The sequence below is a fragment of the Bos indicus x Bos taurus genome, chromosome 2 (genome assembly GCF_003369695.1).
Source record: "Bos indicus x Bos taurus breed Angus x Brahman F1 hybrid chromosome 2, Bos_hybrid_MaternalHap_v2.0, whole genome shotgun sequence".
Lineage (NCBI taxonomy): Eukaryota > Metazoa > Chordata > Mammalia > Artiodactyla > Bovidae > Bos > Bos indicus x Bos taurus.
The window spans coordinates 89,363,314-89,385,008 of NC_040077.1; positions in this window are offsets into that span (position 1 = coordinate 89,363,314).

The following is a 21,695-nucleotide window of genomic DNA, read 5'->3' on the forward strand; positions in this document are numbered from 1 at the left end:
TGTCCAACTCTTTTCGACCCCATGGACTGCACACCAGGCTTCCCTGTCCTTCACTGTATCCGAGTTTGCCGAAATTCATGTCCATTGATTTGATGATGCCATCCAACCATCTCATCCTCTGTCACCCCCTTCTCCTCCTGCCTTCAATCTTTCCCAGCATCAGGGTCTTTTCCAAGAGCTTATTATTTCAATATCCTATTCTCAAGTTTGCTCACAATGCATAAATAGTGAGGAGATAAGATGTGCATATAAGCAAAACAACAACATCAAAACCCTGTCCTCTCTCCTGCCCTGAAGCTCTTTTCTCCACTCCATTAAATGCCTGGAGGAAGCAGGAGTAGACATATCAGAACCATGTAAGGAGCTTTATTTATTTATTTGGGTCTTAGCTGCACATGTGAGATCATTTAGTGGCGGCATCCTGGTTCTAGTTCCCTCACCAGAATTGAACCCGGGCCCTCTGCATTGGGAGAGGGGAGTCTTAGCCACTGGACCACCAGGGAAGTCCTGTAAAAAGCTTTTTCAAAATTCCCCTATCTGGCTGCCCACAGCTACCCTATTCTGAAACAACACCCCAAAGGGATATTGCCAGAATCTAGGTACTTTAAAAATTTACAGGATGAAGAAGACGAGCAAGTATACAAAACACATTGTAAAAAGCATATATCAACTCAGTTAAAATAGAATCCAATGGGGCGGGGGGGGGGGTCTTACCTTCCAGCCCACCAGGCCTCTTTCTTCCAGAGGTCTTTCTAAAATGCTGCTGGTGGCTTACTCTCTTTAATAATCTCCAGTGATCTCCACTGCATTAGATTATCACAAACTTACCTAAAGTAATTAGGGAAATGACAAATATAGCACTCGACAGATTCTTTTAATAAATATTGGCAGCCTCCACCAGTTGAGATAGGTCGAGCATGGCAGGTTCACTTTGAGTGGGCACAACACTCTGATGGCAGAATCATCTACCTTCCAGTCGGACAAGGGACAGCATCCTCTAAGAAGGCTCCCAGAACCAATAGAGCTCCCAGCACTGCCTGCTGAATCCCTCCACCTTCTTCATATGGCCAACGTTAGCTTTCTAGACAACCACATTATCTTATTTCTAACATCCCCTATGCCAATTAACAAAACCTTAAGAGAGAGTTTTAGAAAATTATTTGAACACTTAGGGAACTAGTCTTTGCTTTTTCTTCCGATTCACCAGGTCTTAGCTGTGGCACATGAGATCTTCCATCTTCACTGGGACATGAAGCATCTTTAGTTGCAGCATGTGGGATCTAGTTTCCTGACCAGGGACTGAACCCAGGCTCCCGCACTGGGAACTCAAGAGTCTTAGCCACTGGACCCCAGAGAACGCCCAGGGAACTCATCTTGAAGTGCAAATTCATGATTTGGATTCTTCAAAGGCAAATTTACTACACAAATTGATTATATAAAATTTTGTATATATACCAAAAAAATTATAGATAAAAGTTAATTATATTTAAATATATCACAGTTTATACTAAATTTCTCAAGCATATCAAAGCAAATACAGAAAATGGAACACAGATTAAGACCAAACTCTTAGCACAACCTTTTTCTCAATCCCCACCTCATCTCTGCCACCCTTCTCCCAATACCCACAGACACACACACACACACACACACACACACACACACACACTATACCAGACACACCATGCTGCTTCCTACTCTTAGAATCTGGCAGCTATGGTCACTTTTCAGGATTTTCCGTGTGTTGCTTCTTGGCTGTATTTCTCCATCTATCCAAATTCTCTTCCTTCAAATACCTCCTATTCAGGATCCTTTGCGAATCCCTTCCTTCCCAACGGTGGATTTGGTCTCTCCTTCCTCCGTATTCTGATGGCATCCAGTACAAACCTCGACATCTGCACACTCACAGTGGTATTGTGCCTGTCCTATGTCCCTCATTGGACAACGCACACCCTAACTACCACGATTTACTGCCTTCAGATCTCCATTACAGATCTCCACACATATGGCTGGTATTTATTGGATATTTATTGAATAAGGGAAATAAAAATGGAGATCGTAGAGCATATTGTTGTTACATCTTACCTGCCTTGAAAAAGCAGAGACCTTCCTAATGTGTGCTAGCAAATACATTTCTCATAGACAAATCTGTTACTTGTTATTTCTGCTTTCTTTCTAGAACAACTGATTCTCAAAATGTCATTAAATACCAAAGTTCCTTTTTTCTTCACTTTTACATGATTTTTTAGAAATTGAAGTATACTTGATTTACAATATTATATTAGTTTCAGATATACAACACAGTGATTCCGTATTTTTATAGGCTATACTCTATTTAAAGTTATCATAAAATAATGGCCATATTTCCCTATATTATATATCCTTGTTGCTTATTTATTTTATACACATTTAATTTGTATCTTCTAATCCCTGACCTGTCTTGCCCCTCCCCTGCCTTCGCTCTCCCAACTGATAACCTCTAGCTTGTTCTCTGTATCTGTGAGTCTGTTTTTATTATATTAATTCATTTTATTTTTTAGATTCCACATATGAGTGATAACAGACTCAGCCTTATTTCACTAAACATAATACCCTCTGTTTTTGTCTGCCTTATTTCACAAGTATAATATGCTCTAAGTTCATCCATGTTGTAACAAATGGCAGATCTTCTTTCTTTTATATGCTAACATTCCATTGTGTGTATATGTACACATATATATTTATTTCTCATACCTTTTAAAAAATAATTATTTATTTATTTATTTTAGGCTGTGCTGGGTCTTTGTCGCTGCTCGGGCTGCTCTCTAGTTGCAGTGCCCGGGCTTCTCATTGCTATGGCTTCTCTTGTTGCAGAGCACGAGCTCTAGGGTGCATGGGCTTCAGTGGTTGTAACTCGTGGGCTCAGTAGTTGCGGCTCCAGGCTCTAGAGCACTGGCTCAGGAGTTTCAGTGCACAGTCTTAGTTACTCCAAGGCATGCGGAATCTTCCGGGATCAGGGATCAAACCAATGTCTCCTGCACTGGCAGATGGATTCTTTACCACTGAGCCAACCAGGGAAGCCCTCTCATATCTTCTTTATCCATTCATCTATTGATGGATGCTTAGGTTCCTTCTATATCTTGGTGATTGTAAATAGTGCTGCTATGAACATTGGGGCACATGTGTCTTTTCAATTAGAAAACATCAAAGTTCTTACTGTTATTTAACCTTTTTACTTGGCTTCTAAAACTTCTTCATGACATTTATGTATTTTAAAATGTGAGATGAATTCAAAGAAATAGGTGTAGAGAACTGATGGAGAAATTCACTTTAACACTTCCTATAACAAGTTACCAAGTGCTAAGAATCTCTGTTGTGGGTAAGCCTTATTAAGTACTATTCTCTGAGGCTACAGCCTTCTGCACTAGTCAGGTTCTGAAAAGGATATGTTTTAAAATAAAAAAAATATTTTTGTCCCAGAAAGACCTGGGAAATCCTCTAAGACAGTTTTATACTGCATTTTAAGATAGAAACTGAAATGCATCTTAAGAAAAAGTTTCTACTTTTTCTCACCAGATAAAATGATACTAAATTTATTCAATGGTAGTCCATTGCCTTCTTTTGGAAGAATTAATAATCGTTAGCTTACTTTGAAAATAAAGCAGTCCTTCTTACAAAGTTTCTGTGAAAAGTATATAATGCATGTGAAAATATTCTGTAAACATTAACACCCTCTGTAAATGTAAGGCCTACTATGACCAGTGTATCACTGTTAATAGTAGTAGAACACACCAAGTGGTAGCAGCAGTAGTAGTGACTAGTACTAGTAGGAGTAGTAGTATGCTGCTGCTACTACTTTAATAATAATAATAATAGTAAAGCTGTTCTTTTGGTTGCTTTTTTATTTTTGGTAAATAACTTTACAACATGCAGAGAACTCTAAAAAGTGAAATTTGTTTTATAAAAAGACATCAAAGAAAGATGGCCATGTAAATATGCCAAGCAACAGTTTAACCTACATTTGAGATAATTTTCTAACACAGAAACATTTAAATCTGCATCATCAGTAAGATTTCTTCTTTTGAACAAGAAAGAGTTCCTTTGCATTTTAATATACCAAAGGATGTGACTTAATGAGCAATAAAGAGTCCTTCTTAAATAATTCAATAGCTAACAATTATATCATACGCTGTCACAGTTAACCTTGTTCAGTTTTGTTTTTTAATGAATGCTTTGAAAGTTGCATAACTTAGAATGTAGATATTGTGGTCATCCAAAATATTACTTACTTAGCAAGTTACCTCAAACTACTTTCTGAATAAACACTTTACAAGAACAAAGAGTTTTCCCCTTCACCTGTCATCATTCCTATGTGGAGAGATTGAATGCCAGGTTTCTTGGATCCCTAAGCCTCAAAAATCTAAATAATAGAGTGTGTTTGCTGATACTAAACAAATCCATTTTTGCTGGAGAAATAACTGCCAGTCTATCTGTTTTAGGTCAATGTTTTTGTAGCCCATATGGGGGCCAGAGAAGATCCTCAACAGTTCTGGGGCTGGTGAGCCAACAGGTGAATTACCCACAATTATGCCCAGTGAGCTCACTGCTTTTCTTGCTGACCCTTAAGTTTGAAGGTATGACTTTCTTTTGGACTCAGGCTTCTAGCCTCTTTGCAATAGAAGCTCTCCAGGACTTAACTCAGAATTAGTTTTAAGGTTTTGTCATTCTTGGTTAAGGTCTTGTTCTGTATGTGAGTACTCATTTGGCACTTTATTCTGATTCTGAAATCAAACTCTTTCAACTGAAACTGGATGTGAAGCCTTCAGCCCATTACTTCTGCAACAGAAGCTGTTTCACTGAAACTGTCAATTAAGCCATCAGCATCAAAGAATTAATGCTTTTGAACTGTGGTGTTGGAGAAGACTCTTGAGAGTCCCTTAGATAGCAAGGAGATCAAACCAGTCAGTCCTAAAGGAAATCAACCCTGAATACTCATTGGAACGATTGACGCTGAAGCTGAAGCTCCAATACTTGGCCACCTGATGTGAAGAGCCAACTCATTGGAAAAGACCCTGATGCTGGGAAAGATTGAAGGCAAAAGAAGAAGGGAGCGGCAGAGGATGAGATGATTAGATAGCATCACTGAATCAATGGACGTGAATTTGAGCGAACTCTTGGAGATACTGGAGGACAGAGGACTCTGGTGTGCTGCAGTCCAGGGGTTTGCAGAGACCTGTACAAGACTTAGTGACTGAATAACTATTCCATTGGAATAGGGGCTCTTCCATGGGAAGTGGCTAAGAAGTCATCAGTCTGGCCCCTCAGGAACCAACCTGTTTCCTTAGAACTGGCTAATATTAGGCCTGAAGGGTGTTTGAGCCATTAAGTTGAGATATTTGAACTATTTAAGCTGTTTGAAATTAGTTGTTTGAGCTGTAAGCTGTTGCAAATTATTCTTTTAGAAATGGAAAGATATCATATGCTCTTGGATTGAAAGAACTAATATTGTTTAAATGGCCATACTACCCAAAGCAATCCACAGATTTAATGTGATCCTTATCAAACTACCCTTGACATTTCTCACAGAACTAGAACAAATAATCCTAAAATTTCTATCGAACCATAAAAGACCCAGAATAGACAAAAGCAATCCTGAGGAAAAAGAACAAAGCAGGAGGCATAACCCTCCCAGACTTCAGAGAACACTACAAAGCTACAATAATCAAAATAGCATGGTACTGGCATAACAATAGACATAAGGGTCAATGGAACAGAATAGTGAGGTCAGAAATAAACCTACATACCTACAATCAATTAATCTTCAACAAAGGGGGCAAAGATACACAATGGAGAAAAGACAGTCTCTTTAGCAAGTAATATTGGGAAAGTTGGACAGCCACATGTAAATCAATGAAGTTAGAACACATCCTCACACAAAAAATAAACTCAAAGTGTCTTAAAGACATAACAACCATAAAGCTCCTAGAAGAGGACGTAGACAAAACATTCTATGATATAATTCATACTGACGTTTTCTGAGGTCAGTCTCCCAAGGCAATAGAAATAAAAACAAAAATAAACAAATGAGGAGTTTTCTGGTGGCCTAAGGGTAGGATTCTGGATTCACTTTCATGGACCAAGTTCAATCCCTGGCATCAAGGAATTGAGATCCCACAAGCCACTCAGTAAGGCCAAGAAAAAGGAAACAAAAAACAAATAGGACCTAACCAAACTTACAAACTTTTGCACAGTTACTGTACAGCACAGGGAACTAGATACAATACACTGTGATAAATTATAATGGAAAAGAATATGAAAAAGAAAGCATGTGTATGTATAACCGAATCACTTTGCTATACAGCAGAAATTAATATATTGTAATCAACTTTACTTCAATAAATACATATTTAATTTAAAAAATTTTTTTAATTATTCTTTTACTATGGAGAAAAACTTCTGAGAAATGGTACCCCAGTTATCTAAGTGTTTTGAGGATACCCCACCCTAGAGAGGAACTCTGGCTAATTTCATGTTTAAAAACCATTGTTATTTTTTCATGCATATTTCTGACCGACCTGACCAAAAGCAATTTAAAATAATGGGGATTCCCTGGCAGCCCAGTGGTTAGTACTGTTATTGCATGGCCAAATTAGATCTCGGCTCAAGAAACTAAGATCCTGCAAGGTGGGCAGTGAAGCCAAAACATAAAAACTAGAATATCAATGGCCATCATGGGAAAGTTTTGAAATCCAAACTTAATTTTCTTTCTTGTTTTGTTTCATTTTTAATATTTATTTATTTGACTGAGCCAGGTCTTAGTTGCTGCACTCTATATGTTTTAGTTGTGGCATGAAGGATCTTTAGTTGTAGCCTATGGGTTCTAGTTCCTTGACCAGGGATCGAACCCTGGTCCCCACATTGAGACCATAGCGTCTTACCCATTGGATCACCAGGGAAGTCTGAAAACCAAATTACATTACAATAGCTCTAAAATTTCCAGAACTGAGTGGAGTGATTATTTGCATTGTTATTTTGAGATTTCTGAACCTAAAAGTGCCTCTCTGCGAAATAAGATTTCAACATTAACTGAGAGGAATAAACAAATAATTAAGAAAAAAATGGCTCTAAAATCCTCAGGCTCTTCTTCCTCGTCTTCTTTGTCTCAGGCTCCACCTCCAATGCCTTCTTCCCCCTTCCTTTGCTGCCCTCAGTTCCTCCAGACCAATTCTTTCTCTGAACTTCTCTTTTTCTCTGAAATTCTCTCCACTCCCTCTTCCTCTGAACTTATCAGAATTTATCCTTTTAAAATTAAGCCAGATGAGAATCCAGAGGCTAAACCCTTAATTACTTACATTCCCTGGACTAACGCTGAACCATGAGCCATAAAGATTTTCCCAAAGTAACCAAACACTATCACAGATTTGCTGAGGATTTTACTATAGTCATTCAAACTTACCAACCTGGTTTCTCTGACTTGTATCAGCTAGTTCACATGCTTGTCAATGAAGGCCAGGCCACTAGTAGATGAAAACTGAAAGGTTTCTAGGATTACAAACAGGAAACCAGCCCACTATCTCGTTATATTATCAGGCACAGGCAATCGCTAAGGTACTTCATTGAGCAGTTCCTAGGACATTTCCAACGCCTATTGATTGGAAGAGAATTCAGACGTGCACAGAAAAATCTGATACAACTGTTCATGACTATTGTAATTGACTTCAGATTACTTTTAAAGAAAACTCTGGTTTTTCTTCAGATGTTGATTCCACCCAGGGGGCTTTTAACTCTATTAATGGGCTGAACCAGCACCTTTCAAGTAAAAGAGGCCAGAATGAAATGCAAAATTATGTCCACATTAACTAGATTTAGTCAATCTAGAAAACTAACTCTCTTGATCTTTAGATGAGTCACCTCAAGAGAAGACTGCCAAAATTCTTAATCTTCAACTCCAGCAACTGAAGGTCCCTAAACAAAACCAAAACCCTCCTAGTTTCTACTACTATTACAAAGAGCTATGCCACTGGAGAAGATAACTACAGAGTCAAGCACTTCTGGTGCCTTCAGCCCTCTAACCAGCCTTTCCAACATTCTCCCAATTCTCAGTGTTGGGGCTCCAAGGAACTACAGGGGCTCTTCTCAATTCTCCCTCAGAACTGGCTTGGAGAAACATTTCTCCAGGTTGGGGATGAATCTCTTCCAGTCCTAACTGACACTGGAGTCACACTCTCAGTGCTCAGCCCCACTACAATAAAGCAGCCCCTGCTTTGAGTTCTAACAGGGAGATCTCTTGAGTCACAAGAGATTCTTGTTTCTGAACTGATTTCCTTCATTTAGGCCCTTTGAAACATACACATCCTTTTCTCCATAGTTCCTCCTCCTGTGTCCATTTATTAGGCTGAAACTTAGAGAAGTATCATGGGCAGAATTTCTTGATCCCAAAAGGGGGAAATAATTCTAGAATTTGAGTCATCAAAGCAGCCAACCAGATGTATTAAATGATTCTATGGCATCTCCATCTCTCATGGCACTAGAAGTGATTCTGGCAACACTGATCATTTGCCCCTATTGAATTAGGAGCTACCATCCTCCTTATGGACAAAATCTCCAGCTGAAATTGGCAAAATTCACTGCATACCTCCCATCAAGATTCAAATAGAGCCACCAAAATCTCCTCACAGAATTAATTAATACTCTATAAGGAAAGAACCTCTTCAATGCACAGAGCCCATAAGAGAAAATTACAAGACTCAAGGCCTTCTTTTGTGCAAGTCTCTGTAACACTCCCATTTGTTTATTGTCTAGTCACTAAGCTGTGTCAGATTCTTTGCAATTCCATGGACTGTAGCTCACCAGGCTCCTCTGTCCATGGGATTTCTCAGGCAAGAATACTGGAGCGGGTTGCCATTTCCCTCTCCAGGATATCTTCCTGACAAGGGATAGATCCCGTGTCTTCTGCATTGGCAGGTGGATTCTTTACCACTGAGCTACCTAACACTCCCATTTACTGGTGAGAAAACCTAAGGGCTGAGGGTAGAGGTCTGTCTGGGACATGCAAGCAATAAGCGACATTGTTATCTCTTTACACCTGTTGTTCCTAACCTTTTGTTGTTGTTGTTCACTCAGTCACATCCGACTCTTTGCACCCCAATGGACTGCAGCACACCAGGCTTCCCTGTCCTTCACCATCTCCCAGAGCTTGCTCAAACTCATGTCCACTAAGTCAGTGAAGCCATCCAACCATCTTATCCTGTCATCCCCTTCTCCTCCTATCTTCAATCTTTCCCAGCATCAGGGTCTTTTCGAATGAGTCGGCTCTTCCATCAGGTGGCCAAAGTATTGGAACTTCAGGTTCAGTATCAGTCCTACCAATGAATATTCAGGACTGCTTTCCTTTAGGATTTACCAGTTTGATATTGCAGTTCAAGGGACTCTCAAAAGACTCTCAACACCACAGTTCAAAAGCATCAATTCTTTGGTGCTCAGCCTTCTTCATAGTCCAACTCTCACATCCAAACATGACTACTGGTAAAACCATACCTTTGACTAGACGGACCTTTGTTGGCAAAATAATGTCTCTGTTTTTTAATATGCTGTCTAGGTTGGTCATAGCTTTTCTTTCAAGGAGCAAGTGTCTTAATTTCATGGCTTCAGTCACCATCTGCAGTGATTTTGGAGCCCAAGAAAATAAAGTCTGTCACTGTTTCCATTGTTTCCCCATCTATTTGCCATGAAGTGATGGGACCGGTTGCCATGATCTTAGTTTTTTGAAAGTTCAGTTTTAAGCCAGCTTTTTCACTCTCCTCTTTCACCTTCATCAAGAGGCTCTTTAGTTCCTCTTGGCTTTCTGCCATAAGGGTGGTGTCATCTGCATATCTGAGGTTATTGATGTTTCTCCTGGCAATCTTGATTCCAGCTTGTGCTTTATCCAGCCTAGCATTTCGCATGATATAGTCTGTATATAAGTTAAATAAGGAAGATGACAATACACAGCCTTGACGTACTCCTTTTCCAATTTGGAACCAGTTACATGTCCAGTTCTAACCATTGCTTCTTGATCTTCATACAAGTTTCTCAGGAGAAAGGTCAGGTGATCTGGTATTCCCATCTCATGAAGAATTTTCCACAGTTTGCTGTGATCCACACAAAGGCTTTAGCATAGTCAATGAAGCAGAAATAGATGTTTTTCTGGAACGCTCTTGCTTTTTTGATGATCCAATAGTTGTTGGCAATTTGATCTCTGGTTGCTGCCTTTTCTAAATCCAGCTTGAACATCTGGAAGTTCTCGATTCACATACTGTTGAACCCTACCTTGAGGGATACTGAGCATTATCTTGCTAGTGTGTGAAATGAGTGCAATTGTGTAGCAGTTTAAACATTCTTTGGTATTGCCTTTCTTTGGGATTGGAATGAAAACTGATCTTTTCCAGTCCTGTGGACACTGCTGAGTTTTCCAAATTTGCTGGCATATTGAGTGCAGCACTTTAACAGCATCATCTTTTAGGATTTGAAATAGCTCAACTGGAATTTCATTGCCTCCACTAGCTTTGTTGTCATGATGCTTCCTAAGGCTCACTTGACTTCACACTCCAGGATGTCTGGTTCTAGGTGAATTATCACATCATCGTGATTATCCAAGTCATTAAGATCTTTTTTGTAAACTTTTGTGTATTCTTGCCACCTCTCCTTAATATCTTCTGCTTGTTTGGTCCATACCATTTCTGTCCTTTACTGTGCCCATCTTTGTATGAAATGTTCCCTTGTTATCTAATTTTCTTGAAGAGATCTCTAGTCTTTCCCATTCTGTTGTTTTCCTCTATTTCCTTGCATTGATTGCTGAGGAAGGCTTTCTTATCTCTCCTTGCTATTCTTTGGAACTCTGCATTCAGATGGGTTAACCCTTACACATTACTAATACCCATTCCCACCAACTATTACTGATTTCTATAGTGAATTCTTGCAAATTCTTTATCAACACTGACTGATTAAGCTAGTCAATACCACTTTGTCTTCACCTGGGAAGAAAACCAAGTCGCCTGACACTATGCCTCAGGGGTTTAACTGAGAGTCCTTATTTCTCACAAATCCTGAAGGCCATTCTGGATGATATAATTTCCCTAGAGGTTCCACTTTGTTGTGATATGTTAATGATTTGCTTCTTTGTTCTCCTTCTCAAGCCTCTTCACAGGAAGGCAGAATCCACATGCTAAAGCTTTCAGCCTCAAAGGGACATAAGGTCACCAAGGAAAAACTGCAGTTTGCCCAAACCCAGGTTTGATATTTAAGGCATCAGATACCGGAATAAGGACTACACCTATCCAGGTAGACTTCATGATGTCCTAAGTTTCCCAGACTCCCAAACAAGCACCAATTGTGAGGTTTTTCCTCAGGTTAGCTGGTTATTGCTGAAACTGGATTCTAAATTTCTCTTTTACGGCCAAACTTCTGTATGTTTCACTAAAGCACATCAATCCTGATCCAATTTTATGGCAAGAATCGAACAACATAGCTTTTAACTCCTTAAAAAAGAGTTTGATTAGCCCACCTGCCGTTTTGGCCTCCCAATGATCAGATTCACCTTTTCCCTTTTGTGTATAAAAAGGAAGGGAATGTCCTTGGGGTACTCACCCCAAAACACAGGGTTAACTCATAAGATATTATAACCAGAAACAGAACCCTGTGGTATGGGAATATCCCTCCTTGCCTTAGCGCCATTACAGCCTTTTGGTTAAGGTCACTGAGAAAATAATTATGGGATCCTCTTTATCTACTTTTATACCCCATACAGTAGAAGTGCTCCTCAATTCTCATCACATTCAACATTTTTCAGTCAACTGATTCACCTCCTTTGAAATCTGTTTGTTAATTGCTCCTCACACGTCTGTTTATTTGTACTAACTTTAACCCTGTTATTCTTCTCCCCTCCACCACTGGCAAAGTCCTTCACCCTCACCATAACTTATTTCTGACAGGTCATCTCCACACTCCCCATGATGATCTGCAGGAAATACCTTTAGGTAGCATTGACATCTCATGGTTCAATGACAGTTCTTACTTAAAAGGCAACAATGGCCAGTTTTCTGTAAATGTTTTATGTATTTTTTAGAAGATTGTGGATTTTCGGTTCATTGACTATGAGAACATATGTCCATTAAATTGTTAATCAGATCAGATCAGATCAGTCTCTCAGTCATGTCCGACTCTTTGCGACGCCATGAATTGCAGCACGCCAGGCCTCCCTGTCCATCACCAACTCCCTGAGTTCACTCAGACTCACGTCCATCGAGTCAGTGATGCCATCCAGCCATCTCATCCTCTGTCATCCCCTTCTCCTCCTGCCCCCAATCCCTCCCAGCATCAGACTCTTTTCCAATGAGTCAACTCTTTGCATGAGGTGGCCAAAGTACTGGAGTTTCAGCTTCAGCATCATTCCTTCCAAAGAAATCCCAGGGCTGATCTCCTTCAGAATGGACCGGTTGGATCTCCTTGCAGTCCAAGGGACTCTCAAGAGCCTTCTCCAACACCACAGTTCAAAAGCATCAATTCTTCGGCACTCAGCCTTCTTCACAGTCCAACTCTCACATCCATGCATGACCACAGGAAAAACCATAGCCTTGACTAGATGAACCTTTGTTGGCAAAGTAATGTCTCTGCTTTTCAATATGCTATCTAGGTTGGTCATAACTTTCCTTCCAAGGAGTAAGCGTCTTTTAATTTCATGGCTGCAGTCACCATCTGTAGTGATTTTGGAGACCAGAAAAATAAAGTCTGACACTGTTTCCACTGTTTCCCCATCTATTTCCCATGAAGTGGTGGGACCGGATGCCATGATCTTCGTTTTCTGAATGTTGAGCTTTAAGCCAACTTTTTCACTCTCTACTTTCACTTTCATCAAGAGGCTTTTGAGTTCCTCTTCACTTTCTGCCATAAGGGTGGTGTCATCTGCATATCTGAGGTTATTGATATTTCTCCCGGCAATCTTGATTCCAGTTCGTGTTTCTTCCAGTCCAGCATTTCTCATGATGTACTCTGCATATAAGTTAAATAAACAGGGTGACAATATACAGCCTTGACAAACTCCTTTTCCTATTTGGAACCAGTCTGTTGTTCCATGTCCAGTTCTAACTGTTGCTTCCTGACCTGCACACAAATTTCCCAAGAGGCAGATCAGGTGGTCTGGTAGTTCCATCTCTTTCAGAATTTTCCACAGTTAGTGCTTTTCATATCTTCTCTATTTTTCTTAATTTTCTATATTTGCTATATTAAACAGTGTACAGTGAAAAAAGAAAGGTGACAGTGGCGAATGTGCTGGGTATGCAACTGTAACTCCTTTTGATGTTGTTGAGGCAGCATCTTTATCCATGACATTAGCCCAACAGGTTGAATTAAACACTCTTACACAGACTTGCACTTTAGCCAATGGCAAAAATGCCAATACTTACACTGATAGAATATATACTTTTAAAGCACTTTTATGATTTAGGAATGTTGGGAAGCAACTTCTGTATCTCCAGCAAAAATGAAATTTAAAATGACCCCTAGTTTCAGGAATTATCGGATACAATACTTTTACCTGCCACTTTACCTACTATTCAGCTTCTGAAGCATTCTAAACTTGACTTTCTGGAAGCTAAGGGAAATCATCTTGCTGACATTTCCACAAGGAATGGTGCTCTTAAAGGAACCAACAGCAACCAAACCTCTAACTTGGTTCAAAGGGATATTTCCCCAAATGATAACAGAAAAACTGACTACAGAAGCCCAACGATTGGCCTCAACAAAAAGGAAAAACAAGATTTAAAATTCAACAAGCATTGGTTTAATAAGGAGAGAAACCTCTAGTTTTGACCAAATAACAAACTAATCCTACTGAAGACTCTAAAAATTTCCACGGCCAACAATCGTGCATGCACTTAAACCATTAGTCTACTGACAAAATGCTGGCATTTATGTCAGTATTGGTGCAGAAACACCACCAAGGCCACAAGAAGTGCCTATCTCACTTGTTCCACTTGTCTGAAATACAACCCAGGGATTCTTATCCATATTGTTCCTAGACATTTTAAATTGCTTAATGGACCATTTAAGGTCTGACTAATGGATTTCATATAATTTCCTTCATCTCATGGATATGTTTTTGTCATGGTCCATATCATGCTGAACTGGAGGCTTCTCTTGAAACGGGCTATTGCCTCTTCTGTGGCTAAAGTAGTTCTGAAAAAAGTACTCCAACCTAGAGAACTTGTTTTAAACTTCACAATGATTGAGAAACCCATTTTGCTGGTCAAGTATTTCTTTTTTCTTTTCCCTTCGCTGTTCTGTGTGGCATGTGGGCTCTTAGTTCCCCAGCCAGGGACGGAACCTGTGCCTCATGTAGTAGCAGCACAGTCTCAACCACTAGACCACCAGGGAAGTCCCACTGCTCAGGTACTTTGACAAGGCTGCACTATTTGGTTCATTTCACAACACTTTTACTGTATTAACCACCCTCCATCCCCTTGTTTAGTAATATACAGTAACAGCACTATTAAGACTCAATTGACAAAATTTGTAGAAACCCTACAAATCCCTTGACCAAACGCACTGCAGTTGATCCTTCTAGATCTCAGATCCATACCTTCTGGAACTAATAAACTTAAAGTCACCAGATGCCCAATGCCTTTGGCTCTTGCCTCTTTTGACCCACAACTTATAAAAGGAGAGATACTCCAATATCACAAAGGCCTAATTGCCTCTACCAAAAATAACCATGCTTTGGTAGAACTATCTTTTCACAGGCACTCTCTGGAGACAAAGACCTTAAGCATCACACCTTAAAACCTGGAGATTTTTCTTTTGAAAAAGATACCTCCAGAAGATCTTACCAGAAAAGGCCTTTTCAAGTACTATTGACCAACCTCTGTGCTATGAAATTCAAGGGAACAGACTCTTAGATTCCTATGACACAGTAAAGAAACAACTAAACTCTTGACTGAAACTGCTTATCATCTGGTGACCTGAAAGCAAAGATTTTTCAGAATTGAAGCAGATGACATCTAATGAGAGAGTTTTCCCAAGATATACAGATCAGGCTTGTTGGAATTTTGTTGCCAAACCTTGGATGATGACATAATACTTCAAATAATCTCCAATATCTATATCTTGATAACATATGGACATAAGGTTAAAATGTGCTTAAGAGTTCTCCCTCAAATATGACCTCAATAGGTCTCCAATCTGTGTACTGTCCCCCCAGTATGAGATACTACACCCAGGAAAGACCCTTCTTGTTACTGACAGTCAAAAAAACCATTGAAACTGGAAAACTTGACTTTTTTTTTGAGGGGCATATTTTCACTTCACTATTGACACATCTGAACCAAAGCAATCACAATACTTGATAAACTGAAGAGAATCACATACTGTATAGTCTCAGACAAAACGACAGAACAAACAGAACAATTAAAACTACATAAGGCCTCAGGACTTCCCTGGTGGTCCAGTGGCTAAGACTCCACGTCCCAAAGCAGGGGGCGTGGGTTCGATCCCTGGCCAGGGAACTAGATCCCATATGTCACAACTAAAGATTCCATAGGCTGTAACTAAGACCCAGTGCAGCCAAATAAATTAATTTAAAAAAAACTACATAAGGCCTTAAAATATATCATGTACATGCGTGCGTGCTAAGTCACTTCAGTCATGTCTGGTTCTGTGTGACCCTATGGACTGTAGCCCGCCAGGCTCCTCTGTCCATGGGTTTCTCCAAGCAAGAATACTGGAATGGATTGTCATGCCCTCCTCCAAAATAAATCTATAGTGTGTATTATTTCAATATTCATTCATTTACAAATTAGACTGCTACTGCTGCTGCTAAGTCACTTCAGTCGTGTCCAACTCTGTGCGACCCCATAGACGGCAGCCCACTAGGCTCCTCTGTCCCTGGGATTCTCCAGGCAAGAATACTGGAGTGGGTTGCCATTTCTTTCTCCAATGCATGAAAGTGAAAAGTGAAAATGAAGTCTCTCAGTCGTCCCCGACTCTTAGCGACACCAAGGACTGCAGCCTACCAGGCTCCTCCGTCCATGGGATTTTCCAGACAAGAGTACTGGAGTGGGGTGCCATTGATTTTCTTTTTCTTTCACTGTTCTACTAAAGCAGGATTCATTCAAGGAAAGGCAAGTTGGGTTTTGGGTGAGCTTTATTATTTTACTATAATGGTTAATATAAAAGTTATGAATTAAACATTTTCTTATCTCCTGCATGCAGTAGTAAATTCTTAGATACTAATTCAAAACAACAAGTCTTATTCCTAAAAATAGTTAAAGTGAAAAGGGATCAGTCTGTTTGTGGTCTTGCTGCTGCTGCTACTGCTTAAGTCACTTCAGTCATGTCCGACTCTGTGCGACCCCATAGACAGCAGCCCACCAGGCTCCCCCGTCCCTGGGATTCTCCAGGCAAGAACACTGGAGTGGGTTGCCATTTCCTTCTCCAATGCATGAAAGTGAAAAGTGAAAGTGAAGTCGCTCAGTCGTGTCCCGACTCCCAGCAACCCCATGAACTGCAGCCTACCAGGCTCCTCCGTCCATGGGATTTTCCAGGCAAGAGTACTGGAGTTGGGTGCCATTGCCTTCTCCGTTTGTGGTCTTAAAGAACATCTAACGGACTTTCAGGGAAAACTTGACTGTTGATCTGCCATGCTTTCAGAGAAAGATCTTAATCAAAAGGGGGAAGTGTAAAAAATTAGTAACAGAAACCCCAATTAAACAGAGTTGGGAAATCAGCAGGAGGAGCATTCATGGACTGGGACAACAGCAGCGCCCAAGAATAAGAACTCTTTTTCCTGACAACTCAGCCAGGAAAAGTCATGGATTTCTTCATGAAGAAAGAGAAAATCTGAACAGACCTGTAACAAGTAAAGGAACTGAAATACTAATCTAAAATATTCCCATAAATGAAAGCCCTAGCCTGTTTTTGTAGCTTCACCAATGAATTCTATCAAATATTTTGAAAAGACATTCAAAGTAGGGAAGACAATCTGGCCTATCAATGATAAAAGTTCCAAAATACTTTTATCATAAGATTCTGTCTTGAATGTTATTAATATTTTACCAAAACATTTATTATTAACAGCGGGGGTTTGCAAATTTAGCCAGTTTAGAATTCTTAACTGAGCACTTAGTCTGAATAACAGTTTTATATAGCACTAACAAAACAAAAGCCAACTTGAGGTAGCCCTGGGCCTTGTCTTAGGAGACATTTCCTCAAAGACCTGATTTATCCCTCCTCTCCTTAAGGTCATCAGTTACATTAGCACAGCATTTATCAAGTAGGAGCAGAATATATTGCTAGGAATTTCAATCAGTTCAAGGATACCAATAACAACAATACAAACGTATCTGGAACCCCAATTATCAAGGTTAAGAATCTTGTAAGAGGGATTCCCAGATGACTCAGTGGTAAAGAATCTGCTTGCCAATGCAGAAGATGTGAGTTCGATGTGAGTTCAATCCCTGGGTCAGGAAGATCCCCTGCAGGAGGAAATGGCAACCCACTCCAGTATTCTTGCCAGGAAAATCCCGTGGATAGAGAAGCCTGGTGGGCTAGTCTGTGGGCTCACCGAGAGTCAGACACAAAAGAGCACACACACAACTATCATGTAAAGCTTTGGTACTCACAAAGCTTTCTTTAAAACATAATTTCAGCTTTTTTTTTTTTACAAATAAACAAAAGGCCCCACACACAAAGAAAGTGCTTAGAAGAATGCACAACACACACTTGCTGTATTAAAGGAGCTATTATTTTTATTAGTAAAACGTTGTATTTTTAACAGAACTTCAGAAGTGAGAAACGTGATTTTGGGAGAAAAGTAATCAGTAGTACCAAGGGTTTACTTTGGTATTCTTGTAAAGATATCGGATATGGTGAATTGGTGGCTTGAGAAAAAGGATGGGCTATCCTTAAAAGACTGACTCTTGCCACTTCCCTCTGCTCCCCACATTCTCTCATCTCCAACCAGCTAGTCACAATAGCCTCTGTCAGCTCCTCCAGTGAGTCAGATTTTTTTCCTACCTCAAGATCTTTCCACTGCTGTTCCCTCAACCTCAAAGGGCACAGAGCCTGGACTCAACAAATATTTGTTCAATAGATAAATTTGGAACTCTTTTAAATGAAGATAAAAGTTAAATCCCTGATAATGTACAATGCTGCCACATGAGAAAATCTGAGGAAAGATGGTAAAAGGTGTGACCACAAAAAAGATGAACGAGCAAATACAAAGGAGCATGCAGAGGTAACCAGGAGGGCTGGAGGGAAATTGTTTTTTTGTTTTTTAATTTTTACAATATTCTGTTGGTTTCTGCCATACAACAATACAAGTCAGTCATAATTGCAGTGAGGTTTTAAGGAGACAGGTAACACCTTAAATTCTCAAGATTGAAAGAACCACTGTATTTGGCAATAATTTAGAGAAAGAACCCTGAAAAAAGTAATTTTCCATGAAGTTGGAAGGGGCATGGGGCAAAGGTCAGATTGTTAAGGAAAAATAAATCAGCCAAAACAGATTAATTTACCAAAATTTAGTCTGCTTGATAAGGAAAATAAGTAGGATCCAAGACAGGTGATTTTAGGGACAAACTGTTTTTTGAGTGATCAAGACCATCTCCAAGAAAAAGAAATGCAAAAAAGGCAAAATGGTTGTCTGAGGAGGCCTTACAAATAGCTGAGAAAAGAAGAGAAGATAAAGGCAAAGGAGAAAAGGAAAGATATACCCATCAGAATGTGGAGTTCCAAAGAACAGCAAGGAGAGATAAGAAAACTTTCCTGAGTGATTAGTGCAAAGATATAGAGGAACACAACGGAATGGGAAAGACTAGAGATCTCTTCAAGAAAATTAGAGATACCCAGGAGACATTTCATGCAAAGATGGGACACAACAAAGGACAGAAATGGTATGGACCTAACAGAGGTGGCAAGAATACACAGAAGAACTACACAAAAAAGATCTTCATGACCCGGGTAACCATGATGGTGTGATCACCCATCTACAGCCAGACATCATGGAGTGCAAAGTCAAGTGGGCCTTAGGAAACATCACTACAAAGTTAGTGGATGGAATTCCAGTTGAGCTTGGGGCTTCTCTGGTGGCTCAGAGTATAAACTGTCTGCCTGCAATGCAGGAGACCCGAGTTCGATCCCTGGGTGGGGAAGATCCCCTGGAGGAGGGCATGGCAACCCACTCCAGTATTCTTGCCTGGAGAATCCCATAGACAGAGGAGTCTGGTGGGCTACAGTCCACGGGGTCGCAAAGAGTTGGACATGACTGAGCGACTTCACTTTATTTCAAATCCTAAAAGATGATGCTGTGAAAGTGCTGCATTCAGTATGCCAGCAAATTTGGAAAACTCAGCAGTGGCCACAGGACCAAAGGTCAGTTTTCATTCCAATCCCAGAGAAAGGCAATGCCAAAGAATGTTCAAACTACTGTACAATTGCACTCATCTCACACGCAAGCAAAGTAATGCTCAAAATTCTTCAAGGTAGGATTCAACAGTACGTGAACCAAGAACTTCCATATGTTCAAGCTGGATTTTGAAAAGGCAGAGGAACCAGAGATCAGACTGTCAACATTCCCTGGATCATCGTAAAAGCAAAAGAGTTCCAAAAAAAATATCTATTCCTGCTTCATTAACTACACCAAAGCCTTTGTCACTGTGGATCACAACAAACTTGAAAATTCTTCATGAGTTGGGAATACCAGACCACCTGACCTGCCTCCTGAGAAATCTGTATGCAGGCCAAGAAGCAACAGGTAGAACCAGACATGGAACAACAGACTGGTTTCAAATTGGGAAAGGAGTACATCAAGGCTGTATATTGTCACCCTGCTTGTTTAACCTATATGCAGAGTACATCATGCAAAATACCAGGTTGGATGAAGCACAAGCTGGAATCAAGATTGCCCGGAGAAATTTCAATAACCTCAGATACGAAGATGACACAACCCTTATGGCAGAAAGTGAAGAGGAACTTAAGAGCCTCTTCATGAAAGTGAAAGGACAGTGAAAAAGCTGGCTTAAAACTGAACATTCAAAAAACTAAGATCATCACTTCATGGCAAATAGGTGGGAAACAATGGAAACAGTGACCGACTATTTTCTTGGGCTCCAAAATCACTGCAGATGGTGACTGTAACCATGAAATTAAAAGACACTTGGCTCCTTGAAAGAAAAGCTATGACCAACCTAGAGAGCAGATTAAAAAGCAGAGACATTAATTTGCCAACGAAGGTCCGGCTGGTCAAAACTATAGTTTTCCCAGTAGTCATGTTCAGATGTGAGAGATGGACCATAAAGAAAGCTCAGTGGTGAGGAACTGATGCTTTTGAACTGTGGTGTTGCAGAAGACTTGAGAGTCCCTTGAACTGCAAGGAGATCCAACCAGTGCATCCTAAAGGAAATCAGTCCTGAATATTCACTGACTGATACTGAAGCTCCAATATTTTGGCCACCTGATGCAAAGAATTGACTCAGTGGAAAAGACCCTGATACTGGGAAAGATTGAAGACACGAGAAGCGGACGACAGAGGATGAGATGGTTGGATGGCATCACCGACTGGATGGACATGAGTCTGAGCAAGCTCTCGGAGCTGGTGATGGACAGGGAGGCCTGGCAATGCTATGCTGCAGTCCATGGGGTCACAGAGTTGGACAGGACTGAGCAACTGAACTGAACTGGTAGGAGACTAAGGAAGCAGATGAAGAGGCAAACAACTAATGCACAAACGGAGTAAAAATAAAACCTCTATCCTGAAGACACTGTGCGTCCCTATTTGTCCAGGTTTGTAACTGCCACAGTGCTTTTCGCACACACTATCTTACTGTTCCCCAGCTCTCTGATGACACATCCTCTAATTCGATAGTGTGTGCAAAAAGCACTGTGGATGTTAGAAACCTGGACACAGTTCAAAAGCATCAGTTCTTAGGCGCTGAGCTTTCTTTATGGTCCCTTGACTGACAGCATTAAGCATCAAAAGGAACTTGTTAGAAATGCACATTCTTGGGTTCCACACCGATGGGATTCAGGTGAGTCTCAGCAGTGCGTTTTAACAAATCCTCCAGCGCATCATACTCAGGAGGGAACTACGGAGACCACTGCAAGGATGGCGGCCGCAGTCGGAGGACCAAACTTCCTTCTGATCCCTACCTGGATTTTCCTCGCTCCTAGCAGTGGTAGTACACGACCCCACCCAGCCACCATCGCGGAGCAACGTTGCCCCGCTTCGGACTTAGCCTGTGCAAGCTCTTTCCAACTTCAGTCGGAGAAGAGGACAGAAAAAACCTCCTTACTAAACTCCGCTCCTACCCACGAACGTCCTGGGCGTCCCCAGACTTCCGGCTTCAACTTCCGGCGCAGGGGGAGGGTGTGGGAGGGGGAGTGGGTGGAAGGGTCGGTGCGGAAGGGACTGGGGACGGACGTATCCAACTTCCTCGGCACCGGCGGGGGTGGTGGGGGATATTCGTTCTCCCAACCCCCTCCAGGTGCTAACTAAGAGGCCGGAGGACACGGCGGTGGAAGAAAGATGGGCTAGTCTAGTCTAAGTCCGGGAAATCGGGAACCCAATAAAAGAATAAAGAATCTTTGAAAATCACGTTCGCTTCCTTTCCCACCCTAGGCCGCTGAGCGGTGATCCAGGAGGGGTGGAGAAGGGTGGGTAGGGCACCGGGGGAAGAAATCTCGCGATA